Genomic DNA, 5,259 nt, shown 5'->3' with positions numbered 1-5,259 from the left:
GCGCACACCTTGGCACCCGCGTTTCCTTCATTTTAAATTTTTTTTTTTTACAATCTCTCAAGTGGGAAATTCTATAATCTCAACTTTTTTTGCCTTTTCAGGAAACTTTTGAATGGAGCGCATCATTGGTGCGCTCCGAAGTGTGCTCCAAGGTGCGCACCTCTGGTGTGCTCCAAAGCTCTCTCCAGCTGCGTGCACCTGCCCCGGCCGCGCACCCGGCCCCGCCCAGCTTCGCTCACCTGTCCCGGGCGTCTGGTGCGGAACCTTAGAGTAAGAAACATCACCGTGCACCTTGGCCAACGTGCGCGACTCGACCGAGCGCGCACTGGCCGAGGTGCACACCGATTTCACCTGGGTGCGCGCGCAGCACCTCGGGCGCACCGGGGTGCGCGCACAACGCCCGGGTTGCACCGTGGCCTGTGTGCTCGGGGCGCCTCGGGTGCGCGCTCGGTGTCGCCCCCCGCGCGCGCGGTAGTGCGGGCAGCGCACCCCGGCCCGGCCCGGCCCCGACGAGAACGCAAACGGGCAAAAGGTTTATTCAAATAGCATTGCGACGCCCGGCGAAAAACTAAGAAAGGGTGCAACACCGGGACTTCCCGGGAGGTCACCCATCCCAGTACTACTCCGGCCCAAGCGCGCTTAACTGCGGAGTTCTGATGGGATCCGGTGCACTAACGCTGGTATGATCGCACCCGTTATGAGCTTGTCGCAGTGTGTACTTAGCAAACCGCGACCCACGTGCGAATCCACCCCGGCCACCCACCCCCGTCGAGGTGCACACCCTCCCTCGCGAAGTGCGCCCCGTTCGCCAAGTGTGAGCCCTGCCCGGGTGCGCGCACCTTGCTAGGGCGTCGGGTGTGCACCCGGCCCGGCCTACGTGCGTGCACCTGGACGGGGCGTCGTGTGCGTGCAGTGTCCCGTCTGCAACGCGGTGCCCACACACCACCTCGGGCGCAACGACCTGCGCTCACATGTGGGCCGAGTGCACCTTGGTGCATGTTCGGGGCGCCTCGGGTGCACGCTCGATCTTGCCCCGGTGCACCAAGGCGCTCGGTTTGCCCCGGGTGCGCACTTGGTGCAAGGTGGGCACCCAAAATAGGGATCAAGCACCAAAACACAAGTTTCGGGATGCAAAATGGGACCCAAGGACCACAAATGCGTTCCAAGACCCATGATGGGTCCACGAGAACAAAAATGTGTTCCGAGACTTAATAAACAAATATTGGGTTTTAGGAGAAGAAACATGCTCTGATGCCCAAAACGAGAATCGACCCCGAAAAGGCCACAGGCCAAAAGTGGGATGCGAGACAAAAAAAAATGGGACCCGAGGACCAAAATTGGGTTCCCAGGTCGAAGACAGGGCAACCGGACAAGAAACGACCTCTAAGGCTCGAAATGAGTCCCGACGACTAAAACTTGACAAGAAGCACCCATCAGGCACCCAACTCGACACCCATGGGATGCCGACCCACCCGGGCTTCCACCTAGCACACCTTGGCACCCACCCACCCTCGCACCCAACCTCGCACCCAACTTAGCACCTTTGAACCCACATTGGCACTCACCCTGACCCTGGCACCTTGGAACCCACATTGGCACTCACCTTGACCCTGGCACCCACCTTTGCACTCACCTTGGGACCCACCCTGGCTCCCACCTCGGCACCCACCCAGACACCCACCTTGGTTCCTTGGCACCCACCTTGGATCCTTGGCACCCACCCCGACACCCACCTTGGCACGCAACTTGGCTACTTGCCACCCACCTTGGCTCCTTGACGCCCACCCCGACAACCACCCCGTGACCTACCCTGGCTAGGGTTGGTGCACACCCACCCTGGTGCCCACCTTGGCACCCACCCCATGACCCACCTTGGCACGCACCTTAGTACCCACCCTGTTACCCACCCTAGGACCCACCCCGTGACCCACCTTGGCCAGGGTGGGTGCACCCACCCTGGTGCCCACCTTGGCACCCACCCATCCTAGCACCCAGCCTGTGACCGGGCTTGGAACCCAACCTTGCACCCGTCTTGGCCAGTGTGGGTGCGCACCCATCCTGGCACCCACGTTGTGACACACCCTTTAACCCACGCACCCTAGCAGCCACGTTGGCACCCACCTTGGAACACAACCTAGCAACTTGGCACCCACCCCGTGACCCACCTTGGCATCCACCATAGCAGTCGCCCACTTGGCACCCACCTTGGAACCCAAGTTGGCACCCACCTCGGCACCCACCTTGACACTTGTGGACCCACCTTGCCACTCACCCTAGCATCGACCCATCCTAGCACCCACCCTGGCACCTTTGCACCCTAGCACTCACCCATCCTAGCACCTAACCTGTGACCCACCTTGACACTCACCCTCGCACCCACCTTGGAACCCAACCTAGCACCCACCCACCCTGACACCAACCCTAGCACCTACCCACCCTTGCACCCACCCTGTGACCCATCTTGGCACCCACCCATCCTACCACTCAACCTATCACCCACCTTCTCACCCACCTTGGCATCCACCTTAGCACCCACCCACACTGGCACCTTGGCACCCACCTCGGGCAAGGTGGGTGCACACCCACCCTGACACCCAATTTAGAACCAACCGAGCATGTTACCCACCTTGGCACCCACATTGCAGCCCACCCTAGTACCCACCCTATGACCCACATTGGCATCCACACCCTAGCACCCAGGCACCTCGACACCCGCCTTGACACGCACCCTAGCACTAAACCTGTGACCCACCTTGGAACTCACCCTAGAACCCACCCACCCTGTGAACCACCTTGGCATCCACCTTAGCACCCACCCACCTTGGCACCCACTCTAGCACTCACCCATCCTAACACCCAACTTGTTACCCACCTTGGCACCCGCCCTCGCGTCCACCTTGAAACCCACCCTAGCACCCACCCACGCAGGAGCCCACCTTGGCACCCAACCTAACACCCACGCATCCTGGCACCCAACTTGTGACCCACCTTGGAACCCACCCTAGTACCCACCTTTGAACCCACTATATCACCAACCCACCTTGGCACCCACCCTATGACCCTCTTTGGAATCCACCCTAGCACGCACCCACCCTGGCACCCACCATGGAGCGCACCCTAGCACCCACCCACCTCGGCACGCACCTCAACACCCACCTTGGTGTGCGCACTGCGCCAACCTCTCAAAGACCCTATGTGGTGCGCTCCAAAGTGTACACCTTTGGTGCGCTCCAAGGTGCGCACCTTTGGTGCACACCGAGGTGCACACCAAAGTGTGCACCGAGGTGAGCACCAAAGTGCACTCCAAGGTGCACACCAAGGCGTGCACCTTTGGTGCGGTCAATGCAAACGAATTCGGAAGTTGGGGTCGATGTCCTAATCGCTGCTGCAGACTACACGTATGAGAATCGGACAAATAGCTTTATATAGGGGAGGTGTTGCGTTTGATGGGTCGACTCCCCTGGTTGTGTGCACTGCACCAACTTCAAAGACCCTGTCTTGTTTAAGAAGTCAAAAGTTGGGGTGGATGTCCTAATCATTGCTGCAGTCTACGCATGTATGAGAATCAGACAAATAGCTTATATAGGGGAGGTGTTGCATTCGGTGGGTTGACTCCCCTGGTTGTGCGCACTGCGCCAACCTCAAAGACCCCGCATAGCAGAAGAAGTCGGAAGTCGGATTTTGGTGAGCACCAAGGCGTGCACCTTTGGTGCGGTCAACGCAGACGAATTCAGAAGTTGGGGTGGATGTCCTAATCGTTGTTGCAGGCTACACATGTATGAGAATCAGACAAATAGCTTATATAGGGGAGGTGTTGGGTTTGATGGGTCAACTCCCTTGGTTGTGCGCATTACGCCAACCTCAAAGACCTTGTTTTCGTTAAGAAGTCAAAAGTTGGGGTCAATGTCCTAATGGCTCCTGTAGGCTACACATGTATGAGAATCGGACAAATAGCTTATATAGGGGAGGTGTTGGGTTTGATGGGTCGACTCCCCTGGTTGTGCGCATTACGTCAACCTCAAAGACCTTGTTTTCGTTAAGAAGTCAAAAGTTGGGGTCGATGTCCTAATTGCTCCTGTAGACTACACATGTATGAGAATCAGACAAATAGCTTATATAGGGGAGGTGTTGGGTTTGATGGGTTGACTCCCCTAGTTGTTCGCATTACACCAACCTCAAAGACCTTGTTTTCGTTTAGAAGCCGAAAGTTGGGGTCGATGTCCTAATTGCTCCTGCAGGCTACGCATGTATGAGAATCAGACAAATAGCTTATATAGGGGAGGTGTTGGGTTTGATGGGTCGACTCCCCTGGTTGTGCGCATTGCGCCAACCTCAAAGACCCTGCATTGCGGATGAAGTCGAAAGTCAGAGTTTGGTGTGCTACAAGGTGTGGTCGAAGGTGCTCACCTAGGTGTGCACCTTTGGAGCGCAGGAAAAGTGCCCTCCAAAAGTGCGCACCTTTGGAGTGCACAAAAGTGCCCTCCAAAAGTGCGCACCTTTGGAGCGCACAAAAGTGCCCTCCAAAAAGTGCCCTCCAAAAGTGCGCACCTTTGGAGCGCACAAAAGTGCCCTCCAAAAAGTGCCCTCCAAAAGTGCGCACCTTTGGAGTGCAGAAAAGTGCCCTCCAAAAAGTGCCCTCCAAAAGTGTGCACCTTTGGAGTGCACAAAAGTGCCCTCCAAAAGTGCGCACCTTTGGAGCGCAGAAAAGTGCCCTCCAAAAAGTGCCCTCCAAAAGTGCGCACCTTTGGAGCGCAGAAAAGTGCCCTCCAAAAAGTGCCCTCCAAAAGTGCGCACCTTTGGAGCGCAGAAAAGTGCCCTCCAAAAAGTGCCCTCCAAAAGTGCGCACCTTTGGAGCGCAGAAAAGTGCCCTCCAAAAAGTGCCCTCCAAAAGTGCGCACCTTTGGAGCGCACAAAAGTGCCCTCCAAAAAGTGCCCTCCAAAAGTGCGCACCTTTGGAGCGCACAAAAGTGCCCTCCAAAAGTGCGCACCTTTGGAGCGCACAAAAGTGCCCTCCAAAAGTGCGCACTTTTGGTGCGCACCAAGGCGCTGGTTCGGTCGTTGCAGGCGAGTTCGGAAGTTGGGGTCGATGTCCTGAGCGGAGGTGCAAACTACACAGGTGTCGGAATCGGACAAATAGCTTATATAGGGGAGGTGTATGCTTCGATGGGTCGACTCCCCAGGTTGAGCGCACCGCGCCAACCTCAAAGACCCTACGGTATGGATGAAGTCGGAAGTTGGGTCCGATGACCGATTCGATTA

The 5,259-nt window shown here is 57.2% G+C and overlaps 1 non-coding gene across 1 annotated transcript; it reads right to left on the bottom strand.

The window, feature by feature from the left end:
- Positions 1-575: 575 nt before the first annotated feature.
- Positions 576-694, bottom strand: LOC131872241 (5S ribosomal RNA). The gene has a single exon (XR_009370415.1). It is a non-coding gene; the product is annotated as a 5S ribosomal RNA (ribosomal RNA).
- Positions 695-5,259: the final 4,565 nt, after the last annotated feature.

The sequence above is a fragment of the Cryptomeria japonica genome, unplaced genomic scaffold (genome assembly GCF_030272615.1).
Source record: "Cryptomeria japonica unplaced genomic scaffold, Sugi_1.0 HiC_scaffold_543, whole genome shotgun sequence".
Lineage (NCBI taxonomy): Eukaryota > Viridiplantae > Streptophyta > Pinopsida > Cupressales > Cupressaceae > Cryptomeria > Cryptomeria japonica.
This window is presented reverse-complemented; position numbering and strand designations above follow the sequence as displayed.